The following is a 14,746-nucleotide window of genomic DNA, read 5'->3' as shown; positions in this document are numbered from 1 at the left end:
TGTAATGCAAGAGATCCAGCTCGGGAAGATCCCCTGGAGAAGGGAATGGCAGCACACTCCAGTATTCTTGCTTAGAAAACCCTATGGACAGAGAAGCTACAGTCCATGGGGTCTCAAATAGTTGGACACAACTGAACAACTGTGCATACACACAGAGAAGAAAATTTTATCAATATCTCCTTAGGTATAGGGACTAACTTTACATGCAAAGTGGCTTAAATGTTATTAGTCAAACTAAGTTTAATCACATCAATGACATTCAATTCAGAGGGGGGGAGGAAACTAAAATATTATGAGTTTCACCCCCATGTGTTAGTGATACAGTTTTCCAAGAGTTTTCGCAAGGCTGAGGAAAGACTGCAAATAGTCCTCATTAGTTCTGATGTCATCTTGTTCATTAATTTCTTCCTGTGTGTAGGAAGCAAAAGTATTGATTGTCATTTATGTTCACCATTGAGCTAAAGTTGAGTTTTCATATCTTCCTGTTTAAGATTCATGGGCTAGCCCCAAATAACAAATGATAAAAAAAAAAGAGATGTTTTTTGAAAATATAGATCATGTCTGACAGGGTCTTGCAGGTAACAGGAGAGAAAAACAGTTTTCATTGTTCTCATCATCTTTTCTGGCCAGTGAAATTGTTTTGTGTTTTTCAGTCTGTCATACTGGAGAGCATATTGTAGGCTCTACTTTTGTCTGTTGGTAGATTTCATGTCTTACCAATACAGTGGAAGTTTATACTTTGTCAATTTATACTTATCAATTATTCTGAGTGAAAACATGTTTAAAAACGTATTTTTAAATAGAATATCCATATATTTGAGAAGAAAGAAGAAAGAAACACAGAATACCAGCCTGGAGGTTAAAAGGTCTTATGGAACAACTGGTCTATACAGTTTATGAAAATTTTTAGGTACTTTTCTTGCAATCTATTTAAGTAAGTAGGACATCTCCAGGTACAGATGAGAAAAGATAACCTTAGGGACAGGGTATATCATATTGGTGCAGACAGGTGATTAGCAGTAAGAATTCACTGATGATAGGTCCAGATCAGAATTTCCTTGGTTGCACAGTGGAACCAGTGCTTGGTTCCACAGAAGCAATGTGGACAATTCTAAGCATGTTCAAGCTGCCTAGAAAAGTGGCAGTTCACTGATGCATTCACTCATCTAGTGATTCAGTGATCATTTTTCTCAATAAAATGAACATCGTACATTAAACATCACTGTGCTAGGGTTTGTCCATACAAAAACGTGTAGCACACAGTCTTACCCTTGGAAAGTTTATAGCTTCACGAAATTTATCTGCTTTGTTTGTAACCAGTGGATTTTTTGTAAATTGTATTTTATTAGTTTAAAGAATAGCTCCACTCCATCTTCACTTGATTCCTGAGTTCATCTTCCTGAACAGATAAGGGAAAGATGCTTTGCTTATAATTTATGATTAAAAATTTTCTGTCTTAGATTATCTGTCTCTTACCTTTATAAATAAAGTCAACATAAATTTAAAAGTTTAACAAACTTGGGCCATAATAAATTGGATATTAATTATCATGGTGAATTATGCATATTTATATATTGCTTAGTGAAGCAATCACAATCTATGTCAACAAGGACAAGGGAAAGTTAATGAGCTGAGCAACTGAAAATTAAAAGAGATATAAATTCAAGGAGACAGTCCTTACATCTGTGAAAATGTAGGAGTAAAGGACATGTGTTAAATATGCTTTCCACTAAAAATATTTCTAGAATGTGTTGATGAAAGGAAAAAATAAAATGAATTAAAACTTGATTTTTTTGCTCATAAAACAGGCCATAAAAAATACAGAATTTGAACTCATACAAGTGAAAGAAACTCAGATGAAGATTCCTACCATTAAAAGGCTGCCTTTGTTCCAGTATTTAAAAGTAAATGGAAATTTGCCATCTTGAGATCCTTGGGATTCATTGGAAAGTTCATTAACTGATACAGATCTTGAGTCTCACGTTCTTGTGAGCACTCCAGGAAAATGACTGAATTCTGGCTCTTTAGTCTTAAACTTGTCTTTCACAGTCTTATCACAAGTCTCTTCTGATCAGTTTAATTGAAGGAGTCCAAGATTAGAGGTTCACTGAATAAGTTAGTTAGTAATATGATAATGTATTTCATATCCATTGCTTTTTTCCCCCAGTCAAATGTTATTTGGAAATTGATTTTAGTCATATAGCAAGCGAAATTGACAACATAGAATAATGAGGAAAGAATCTCACAAAATGAATTTCAAAGAGCAGGGGAAATATTGTATGGCTGACATAAAGGAGCTGTTACTTAGGATAAAGTTAACAGAAAGGATTATTTAAAATGAATGAGAATCCATTTAAAAATAAAGCATGTGTATGTTAAATGAAGTGGGTGGAGCCTACTCTTCCCCAGGGAAAATATTCTGATTACACTTTGGTTTTTAATTATTTTTCAAGAAATAAAAATAGAAAGATAAACTGTACAAGTGTCACTAATCGTTGATATAATGTCTGCATTACACTGAGTTTTAACATTTGTTCTTTTTATTAATTAAGAAATAGAATATTTCCTGCTGTATCAGTAAACAAGGATGTCAAAGTCACCAGCGATTGCAGCCACCACTGAAGGTGAACTGGTGAGCCCTGAGGGGATTCAGGAAGGAAAGAGTACCTGCCTTCCAGCAGCCGTCAGACTGCAGCCACTCCCCACAGTGAGCCCTGGGGAAACTCTGGATGTGAAAACACAGGATATTGGCCCCAGATAGCTGAGGTGCATATCAAAGAAATTATTTCAGTGAGCCCAAACTCCTGCATCTTGCATAGACTTGAGACTGCCTGTCCTTTGCTGCAATACTCCCATATATCCTGGTTTCCCCCATCCTACCCCTCACCTCCTCCTCAGAGAGTTCCTTCAGGATTACTTAAGATTATACTTCACAGAACCAAAGTCCTAAGAATTTCTGCTGAATAAACCATAACTGTCAACTTTTAGGTGGTGAATATATTTTTTTAGTCTACAATATCATTGGATAAACACACCGAAACTGTTTTTGTAATAAGTGTCTCATGATATCCGTGCCCCAGCTGACTAAAGATGAAAGGAAACAGTTGCTTTAAGAAAGCAGTCTCTTGAAATCCTTTGCCAACTTTGTCCAATTTTCATTGCTCTTGACAGCCGCATATTCTTTTTGTGATTGGAGAACAAAGTTGTCCTCTGGTGTCATCAGACTTGTCTTTTCTATTTTGATTTCTTATTCCCATAGTTTTGATTGGTTTAAAAATAAAAACATACAGAGAGAAATTTACTCTGCAATCTCAAGCTGAAGGTTAATTAAGATTTTGTTTATGGTAGTGAACTTTTTATGGATTTGGAATTAGGCTTATAAAAACCATATTTCTATAATTTATTTGGAAACAACATTTATTGCTTTGTGATTAAAGAAATGTAAAATCTCATTAATTGTATGCTTTGGACACAACATTTTAAGCACTACTAAATGTAAAATCAAATACATATCTCCTTTTGAAAGTGTTTTCCTGATTTAGGCTATTAATGAATAATCATAAATATTAAATAATATATAAAGAATAGAAATCTACACAATGTTCAATAATAACCTGTATGTGTGAAGACTCTGAAAAGAATAGATATGTGTATATATATATATATATACACACACACACACACACACACATATATATATATAAAGCTGAATCAACTAGCACTATACCTGAAACTAAGGCAATATAGTTAATCAACTATACTCCTGTATATATATATATATGTATACACACACACAAATAGTATCCCTCCCTATAAACTATGGGGAAACAAAAAGTCTGGGGCAACAGAAATTTTTCTATATAGCCACTCAAGTCTCAGACTATGAATCTCAATAAGAAGTATCTGAGGAGATAAAACCTTGATCAACTCTTCGGTTATCCAGACATCACTTTATGAGACTGGCCTCTTCTTAACTGGATAACATTTTAAAGCACTTGATGAACTGGAGCTTTCCAAGTGTGAAGTTGGTTGCAAGGAGATAAGTGAAGTCAGTTTCCCTACTGAAGGATATGCTTAAAATAGCTGGATTACTATAGCTGCACAGTAGGTAACTGACACCTTTTTCTTTTCTCTCTCTCTCTCTCTTATTTATTTCTTACAAGATAGGCTTGTATCTTGCAGAACTGAAAACTTAAACTCAAGCAGTGAACATGGTCTGTAAAGTGTTCCAAACCTCTCAAAGAGTACAAACTTTGTGGACTTAATTGTGTGAAATCTGATGAATTGCTGTGAAATATGTTTTTCTGATAAATAATCAAATTGTCACATCCTTATAAAATATACATTTCCAAAAATGATTCAAGGAAGACTGTTTTATAAGCCCTGCTATGCTATTAATACATTTAATTTTAGCAAGAAAAATTTATTCTAACTGCTTCTTCCTATTCTTTTTCCACCCAGAAAATAGTTCACACAAGTAAAATATGGTTGTATGTTTTCTCAGAGAGCCAGTGATGCAAAGCAAACAAAAAGTTAAACAAGAATTTTCAGTTTCTATAAAGTATTGACTTTACAATATAAAATGTTGAAAAGAACATTTATCCTATTGTAACAATAAGGATAAACAGTATATAATCAATAAGTCACGAAATTTCTTGAACATTAGACCTGAGTCACAAGGCAACTAATTACCATAATATCTAAGAAAAAAGTCACAACTCTATAGCCAAATGGCCATGTGTACTTTGATTTACCCAGGCAAAAGCATCAAAGGTAAGTGGGGTCACTGACTGAACTAAATTTTGAAAAAAATTAATTTGGGGTCACCATCAGAATGTAGAACCCCTTGAAGCTGCAGCTACAAATAATACAAGAGGAGTTTGTACTGAGGTTGCTAAATACAGCAAACAAAAGACACAAATCCAGACCTAGATGGTAATGTTTGAGTTTTTATGGTAGATGGCCCAGCCAACCAAGAGAATTTACCCCGTCTCCATCAGCATACACATGATAAATGGCTTTCAACCAACTTCACTGATACATAATGAGCAAGAATAAGAACAATCAAAATAGGGACTTCCCTGGTGGTCCTGTGGTTAAGACTGTGAGCTCCTAATGCAGGAGGCCCAGGGTTCAATCTATGGTCAGGTAATTACCCAATCCTGCATGCTGCATGGCATGGCCACCAAAAAAAAAAAAAAAAAACCAAACAAAATAACAATACTGATATGCAACCCAACGTTAGAACCATCAGACAGGGAATTTAAAATAACTAGTATTAATAGGATAAAAGCTCTTACAGAAAAGCTTCAGTGTGGAGAACAGGTAAGTAATCTTAGCAGAGTAATAATGGATACACAAAATAATCAAGTTGAAATACTAGAAATGAAAAGCAAGTGATAGAGATGAAAAATGACTCCAATAGAGACATCTATAGATTCAACGCAGCCAAATAAATAATCTTAGAGACAAACTTAGAGACAAGATAATACAAATTGCCCCAAGTGAAACACAAAGAGTAATTGGAGAGAAAACAGAATACGGAAAAGAGCTCTCTGCACTTTGGGACAATATCAGGTGCGTGAACACGAGGATAATTAGCATCTCACAGGAAAAGAGGAAATGGAAACAAAAATGAAGAGATAATACCTGAGCATTTTCTCAAAATAATGAAAAACATTAAGCTGAAGACCCAAGAAATTCAAAGAATATAAAACTTAAAAATATCATCTTCTCCATAAAATACACACCTAGAGATATTGTATCAAACTGCTAAAATGTAAAGATAAAGAGGAAATTAAGAAAGCAAACAGGAAAAAAAATAAACATTATGTGCAGAGGCCTAGATGGATATTTTGCCAAATTCTACCAATTATTTAAAGAAGTAATACTAATATTACAGTAATATTTTATAATATTACATTATAAAATAGAAGTATTAGGCAAGCATTACACTGGTACTCAAACAGCAAATAAGCAATTAGATTTTTTTTTAACAAGATAAAGTTCTGACAAATAGATTCAAGGGATTAAATCTGATAGAGTGCCTGAAGAACTATGAATGGAGGTTTGTGGCTTTGTAGAGGGGGCAGTGATCAACACCATCCCCAACAAAAAGAAAGCAAAAAAGGCAAAATGGTTGTCTGAGGATGCCTTATAAACAGCTGTAGAAAGAAGAGAAGCAAAAGGCAAAGGAGAAAAGGAAAGATAGACCCATCTGAATACAGAGTCTCAGAGAATAGCAAGGAGAGATAAGAAAGCCTTCCTCAGTGATCAGTGCAAAGAAATAGAGGAAAACCACAGAATGGGAAACACTAGAGATTTCTTCAAGAAAATTAAGAGATACCAAGGGAACATTTCATGCACAGTTCAGTTCATTTCAGTCGCTCAGTCGTGTCTGACTCTTCACTACCCCATGAATCGCAGCACGCCAGGCCTCCCTGTCTATCACCAACTCCCTGAGTTCACTCAGACTCACGTCCATCGAGTCAGTGATGCCACCCAGCCATTTCATCCTTTGTCGTCCCCTTCTCCTCCTGCCCCCAGTACCTCCCAAGATCAGAGTCTTTTCCAATGAGTCAACTCTTTGCATGAGGTGGCCAAAGTACTGGAGTTTCAGCTTCAGCATCATTCCCTCCAAAGAAATCCCAGGGCTGGTCTCCTTCAGAATGGACTGGTTGGATCTCCTTGCAGTCCAAGGGACTCTCAAGAGTCTTCTCCAACACCACAGTTCAAAACCATCAATTCTTCGGTGCTCAGCCTTCTTCACAGTCCAACTCTCACATCCATAGATGACCACAGGAAAAACCATAGCCTTGACTAGACGGACCTTTGTTGGCAAAGTAATGTCTCTACTTTTGAATATGCTATCTAGGTTGGTCATAACTTTCCTTCCAAGGAGTAAGCGTCTTTTAATTTCATGGCTGCAGTCACCATCTGCAGTGATTTTGGAGCCCAGAAAAATAAAGTCTGACATGGTTTCCACTGTTTCCCCATTTATTTCCCATGCAGTGGTGGGACCGGATGCCATGATCTTCGTTTTCTGAATGTTGAGCTTTAAGTCAACTTTTTCACTCTCCACTTTCACTTTCATCAAGAGGCTTTTGAGTTCCTCTTCACTTTCTGCCATAAGGGTGGTGTCATCTGTGTATCTGAGGTTATTGATATTTCTCCTGGCAATTTTGATTCCAACTTGTTTCTTCCAGTCCAGCGTTTCTCATGATGTACTCTGCTTATAAGTTAAATAAACAGGGTGACAATATACAGCCTTGACGTACTCCTTTTCCTATTTGGAACCAATCTGTTGTTCCATGTCCAGTTCTAACTGTTGCTTCCTGACCTGCATACAAATTTCTCAAGAGGCAGATCAGGTGGTCTGGTATTCCCATCTCTTGAAGAATTTTCCACAGTTTCTTGTGATCCACACAGTCAAAGGCTTTGGCATAGTCAATAAAGCAGAAATAGATGTTTTTCTGGAACTCTCTTTCTTTTTCCATGATCCAGTGGATGTTGGCAATTTGATCTCTGGTTCCTCTGCCTTTTCTAAAACCAGCTTGAACATCAGGAAGTTCACGGTTCACATATTGCTGAAAGATCTTCATGACCTAGATAATCACGATGGTGTGATCACTCACCTAAAGCCAGACATCCTGGAATGTGAAGTCAAGTGGGCCTTAGGAAGCATCACTACAAACAAAGCTAGTGGAGCTAATGGAATTCCAGTTGAGCTATTTCAAATCCTAAAAGATGATGCTGTGAAAGTGCTGCACTCAATATGCCAGCAAATTTGGAAAACTCAGCAGTGGACACAAGACTGGAAAAGGTCAGTTTTTATTCCAATCCCAAAGAAAGGCAATGCCAAAGAATGCTCAAACTACTGCACAATTGCACTCATCTCACGCAGTAGCAAAGTAATGCTCAAAATTCTCCAAGCCAGGCTTCAACAGTACATGACCATTTACTTCCAGATGTTCAAGCTAGATTTAGAAAAGGCAGAGGAGTCAGAGGTCAAATTACCAACATCTGTTGGAACATCGAAAAAACAAGAGAGCTCCAGAAAAACATCTATTGCTGCTTTACTGACTATGCCAAAGCTTTTGAGTGTGTGGATCACAACAAACTGTGGAAAATTCTGAAAGAGATGGGAATACCAGACCACCTGTCCTGCCTCCTGAGAAATCTGTATGCAGGTCAAGAAGCAACATTTAGAACTGGACATGGAACAACAAACTGGTTCCAAATCAGGAGGGGTGTATGTCAAGGCTGCATATTGTTACCTTGCTTATTTAAGTTATATGCAGATTACGTCATGAGAAATGCTGGACTGGATAAATCACAAGCTGGAAGCAAGATTGCCAAGAGAAATCTCAATAACCTCAGATATGCAGATGACACCACACTTATGGCAGAAAGCAAAGATGAACTAAAGAGCTTCTTGATGAAAGTGAAAGAGGAGAGTGAGAAAGTTGCCTTAAAACTCAACATTCAGAAAACTAAGATCATGGCAACTGGTCCCATCATTTCATGGCAAATAGATGGGGAAACAGTGGAAACAGTGACAGACTTTATTTTGGGGGGGCCACAAAATCACTGCAGATGGTGACTGCAGCCATGAAATTAAAAGACTCTTGCTTCTTGGAAGAAAAGTTATGACAAACCTAGACAGAATATTAAAAAGCAGAGACATTACTTTACCAACAAAGGTTCATCTAGTCAAAGCTATGGTTTTTCCAGTAGGCATGTATGGATGTGAAATTTGGAGTATAAAGAAAACTGAGCACCGAAGAATTGATGCTTTTGAAGTGCGGTGTTGGAGAATACTCTTGAGAGTCTCTTGGCCTGCAAGGAGATCCAACCAGTCCAACCTAAGGAAATCAGTCCTGAATATTCACTGGAAAGACTGATGCTGAAGCTGAAACTCAATACTTTGGCCATCTGATGTGAAGAACTGACTCATTTGAAAAGACCCTGATGCTGTGAATGATTGAAGGTGGGAGGAGAAGGGGAGGACAGAAGATGAGATGGTTGGATGGCATTACCGACTCAATGGACATGAGTTTGTGTAAGCTCTGGGAGTTGGTGATGGACATGGAAGCCTGGCATTCTGGAGTCCATGGGGTCACAAAGATTTGGACAGTACTGAGTGACTGATCTGAACTGAACTGAAAGTTCTGAATGTATGCTGCCCAAAGACGATGTGGAGATAGTAAGTAAGCATGTGAATATATGCTCCACATCATATATCATCATCAGGGCTTCCACGGACAGAATCTAGTGGACTACAGTCCACAGGATCAAAGAGTCAGACACGACTGAAGCAACTGAAACACACGCATTCACATCCAGACAATGGAGTATTATTCAATATTGAAAAGAAGTGAATTGCCAAGTCATAAGAAGACATGAAAAAGGCGTAAATGCATACTACTAAATGAAAGAAGCAAATCTGACAAGGCTACATGCTGTATGATTCCAACACTGACATTCTGAACAAGGCAAAATGTAAGACAGGACGATATGAGTGATTTGGGAGGGGCATGGTGAAGATAAACAGGCAGAGAACAGAATTTATAGGTCTATGAAAATACTCTCCATGATACAATAAGAGTGGATACATTTGTCTAAACCCAGAGAATGTACAACACCAAAAGAATATCATAAAGAAAACTATAGATTTTGAATTATTAGAATGCAACAGTCTGGGTTCATCGGTTCAGTTCAGTTCAGTTGTTCAGTCGTGTCCGACTCTTTGCGACCCCATGAATCGCAGCACGCCAGGTCTCCCTGTCCATCACCAACTCCCGGAATTCACTCAGACTCACGTCCATCGAGTCAGTGATGCCATCCAGCCATTTCATTCTCTGTCGTCCCCTTCTCCTCCTGCTCCCAATCCCTCCCAGCATCAGAGTCTTTTCCAATGAGTCAGCTCTTCGCATGAGGTGGCCAAAGTACTGGAGTTTCAGCTTCAGCATCATTCCTTCCAAAGAAATCTAGGGCTGATCTCCTTCAGAATGGACTGGTTGGATCATCATCAGTTTTTACAAATGCCCCACTGGGTGGGGAAGGTCGGGAATGCTGTTAAGGAGGGGGCTGTATAGGTTTTGGAGTAGGAAGTAAATGGGAAAACTTACATATTCTCAACTTTGCTGTGAATCAATCACTTCTCCAAGAAAATAATGAAAAACAATTATATACAATTTCAGGCAATTATATAATATCGTACAATATTATAATTGTATATAATTATATGTTCATGTGTGCATGTATAGAGCCATATTTTGTTAAAAAACTACATAAAAAAGCTATTATGAACTACTTAGTTATGAGATATGGGAGAAAGTTCAGTTTTGTTGTTAGTAATCACAAAATACAAAAGAATGGAAAATCAAACTTTAAATATTCTAATAATCATAGATCTCACAAAAGTAATAATAGGAATTCTGTATGTGTGCTGTGCTCAGTCGCTCAGTAGTGTCCCACTCTTTGTGATCCCATGGACTGTAGCTTACCAGACTCCACTATCTATGGGGATTGTCCAGGCAAGAATACTCGAGTGGGCCATGCCCTCTTACAGGGGATCTTCCCAAGCCAGGGATAGAACCCAGGTCTCCCGCATTGCGGGAGGATTCTACACTGTCTGAGCCACCAGGGAAGTCCGATGGGATGAGCAGTTTATTTATTCATTTACCTATAGAAGGACAGGACATCTCAATAGTGGTATGCTGGTAAACCATATAAAAGGTCTCCTAACTTATAGTATTTGCTGATTTCTGTTGTGCAAATACTCCCATCATGGCTGATTTCAAACAAGCTACATAATGCCATGGAGCAAGGTCTTGGAAGAGGTGTGCATGCTCAGCTTTGCAGTCTATACCAGCCAGCTTTGGTATTGACTCTGCCCTCCAACAACCCCAGGGCTCTCAATACATATTTAGCGTGACCAGAACATTATTGCTGATATGTCATCTTAACTTTTTAAAAGTTCTATTATTAAAATAGACTTGCATTTGTCACTGCTGTTGTTTAGTCATTAAGTCGTGTCCAACTCTTGCAACCTGATGGACTATAGTCCACCAGGCTCCTCTATCCATCGAATTTCACAGACATGAATACTGGAGTGGGTTGCCATTTCCTTCTCCAGAGGATCTTCCTGACCCAGAAATTGAATCTGCATCTCCTGTGTTGCAGGCAGATTATCACTGAGCCACCTGGGAAGCCCTTGTATTTGTCACTAGGAGTCATAAAATTTGACAATATTAGAAGATGTCTTGGTAGGCTAGTTTCTGAAATGAAACAAATACCTTGGACTGGAATATAATTACACTGAAGTATTTGAACTGCAATTTTTCCCCAAGATTAATTTAGAATGCAGTTGGGATCTGTTACAAGCGAATAAGCAAATTTTGTTATTGAATTTGAAAAACAAAACAGAGTCTTGGTACATGAAGGAAAGGCTGAGATAGCAAAACAGGTAATAAACCGTTTGCCCAGTACACACGTGTTGCCATTTGTACTTGGCTTTCTGTGTAGGTGGAATGCCTATCCAAATCATTTAGCTATCTCATCCTCCTGCTTTCTAAAATTGCTTCTTCTAAGTTAACTATTAGATATTTTAAGAACATTTTAATTTACTAAGTTGGTTGTGAAATTTTATGTGATTTCTCTGACATTCTTGAAATTCAAAGTTTTAGGCAACTTTTTAAAATTAGAAAGAATTTTTAGTGTGTTTGATTAACTGAAATGCTTAGCTACTGAACTTAGCTACTCAGATCTTATAAGCCTTCATACCTGTGAGCGTGGCATTCTCAGCTGTATCTATAGACCAAAATGGCCTTCACTTCTTTCTCACCATCAACTAGTTTTGTCTCTGTTTCTGTAAGGATATTCTTAATTTTGATGCCACAAAGCATAGTTTTATGTATATGTAGTAGGCAACCAAACAGATACACTTCTGATTATTCAGAACATGACAATATCCTTCCATTATTGTACCTCATCTTAATTCAGAGACTACCTTTATTATCCTGCACGACCTCCCATCATGTTTGCTTATTGTTTTTGAGATTTTAAGGAAGTAAATAATGCATACTTCTTTTATAACCAACAATTTTCTGTGGAATGAATAAATACGTTAAACCCAGGTTTATATAGCCAAAAGTAAAGGAATGATAAAAATAAATGACTTTGTTATTTATGTCTTACAGATGTTACGGTATTCCTCACTGCTTTGACATTCTGTGATCATCTATAGTAGGTTTTTTTATTATTAATTGAAATACAATTGATTTACACTGTCATCATAGTTCAGGTGTACAGCAAGTGATTCCATTATACACCTACACATATCTATTATTTTGTCAACAAAAGTCCATCTAGTCAAGGCTATGGTTTTTCCAGTGGTCATGTGTGGATGTGAGAGTTGGACTATAAACAAAGCTGAGTGCCAAAGAATTGATGCTTTTGAACTGTGGTGTTGGAGAAGACTCTTGAGAGTCCCTTGGAATGCAAGGAGATCCAACCAGTCCATCCTAAAGGAGATCAGTCCTGGGTGTTCATTGGTAGGAGTGATACTGAAGCTGAAACTCCAATACTTTGGCCACCTCATGCGAAGAGCTGACTCACTTGAAAAGACCCTGATGCTGGGAAAGACTTAAGGCAGGAGGAGAAGGGGACAACAGAGGATGAGATCATTGGATGGCATCACTGGCTCAATGGACATGGGTTTGGGTGGACTCTGGGAGTTGGTGATGGACAGAGAGGCCTGGCATGCTGCGGTTCATGGGGTCACAAAGAGTCAAACACGACTGAGTGACTGAACTGAACTGATATCTATTATTTTGCTCATTATTTTCCTATATTGGTTATTATAAAACATTGAGTATAGTTGCGCTATACAGTAGGCCCTCATTGGTTATCTATTTTGGATACAGTAGTGTGTAGCAATTAATCCTCAACTCCTAATTTATCCCTGTCCCATTTCTTTTGGTAACCACAAGTCTGTTCTATAAGTCTGTGAGTCTGTTTCTGTTTTGTAAATAAGTTCAATTGTGTCATATTTTCGTATTTCACATATAAGTTATATCATATATTAATATTTGTCTGAATTACTTCATTTTGTATGATAATCTCTAGGTCTATCCATGTTGCTGCAAATGGCATTATTTCATTTTTTACGACTGAGTAATATTCCATTGTATATATGTACCACATCTTCTTAATTCATTAATCTGTCAGTGGACACTTAGGTTGCTTCCATGTCTTGACTATTGTCAATAGTGTTGCACTGAACATTAGGGTACATATATCTTTTCGTATTATAATTTTCTCTGGATATACACCCAGGAGTGGGATTGCCAGATCATATTGTAGCTTTATTTTTAGCTTTTTAAGGAACATCTTACTATTCTTCATAGTGGCAGCACAAACTTACATTCCCACTAACAGTGTAGGAGTTTTCAAACTTCTGTAGTAGTCAGGACATTTATCTATATAAAATAATATGGGATTTATTCAGAAAACAATGCACTGTTAAGTACTAGATACACAGATTGAGTAATATTTAATGATTAATGTATGTTTTTATGAAGTCAAGGGCATTTAAGAGATTTTTCCATTGTTACAATCTCAGTATCCCTTTGGTGGTTCAAACATTTATAATTTTTCTCATGTAGGTCTTGTTCATATTTTGTTAGATTTATATTGCTGAGGTAAATGACACTGCATTTTCAATTTTAAATTCTGCTTCTATTCCTGCTCTAGACTCCCCTCAGCTATGCAATCTCATGTCATCACCATTCATGGAATGTTGGTACTCTGTCTAGAGAGGGATACTGGTGAACTCCTCAAGCAAGTCATCATTTTGATGCTCCACTGGGTTGCAATCTGTTCAAAGATAGAATCCCTCTACTTTTTTGTTGTATTTTGGACACACCCACACACAAGGAATAATTCCACGCTCTTACAAATGTCTCTGTTTCTTCCCTAGGGTTCAAAATTGGTTCAAAGGAATAAGAAAAGGACCAAACCATTTCCATATAATTTAACCATCTCTTCTTCCTTCCTTCCTCTTGGTAACCTTCATTACCCACCCATAACTCAACATTACCAGCTTCTCATTTCCTTTCTTCATCTACAGTTGCCAAATCCATCCTTCCATGCAGGTAATGGGAAACAAGTGCATAGCACTCATGTGCTGGAGTATACGTGTGCATGGACAGACATATATAGTGAGGAGAGTGGTGAATGGGCCATTTTCTATCTAATTCTGCACCAGGTAGAAAAATCTGCTATTATGCTATATATGATAAATCAATGGGAAGAGACACAGTTATTAACATCCTCAGTTGCTGAAGGAAATCTATGGGAATTCAAGGCCATTCACTTGGAGAAAGGAATACATTCACCATGTTATATTAAAAGTTATATTTGGGGTTGAGGAGTCAAGCAAGGTGGCAATATCATTCATAGAAATCATCCAAATACCAATATTATTGATATTATAAAAGAAGCAAATATCTATTTTGCTTGATTAACAAACAAAATCAACAAAATTAGAAATGAAAAAGGAGAACTTACAACAGATAATTCAGAAATACAAAGGATTATAAGAGACTATTATGAACAACTATATGACAATAAAATGGATAACCTAGAAGAAATGAACAGATTCTTAGATAAGTTCAACCTTTCAAGACTGAACCAGAAAGAAATAGAAATTATGAACAACCCAGTTACAAGCACTAAAATA

The sequence above is a fragment of the Bos javanicus genome, chromosome 17 (assembly GCF_032452875.1).
Source record: "Bos javanicus breed banteng chromosome 17, ARS-OSU_banteng_1.0, whole genome shotgun sequence".
Lineage (NCBI taxonomy): Eukaryota > Metazoa > Chordata > Mammalia > Artiodactyla > Bovidae > Bos > Bos javanicus.
This window is presented reverse-complemented; position numbering follows the sequence as displayed.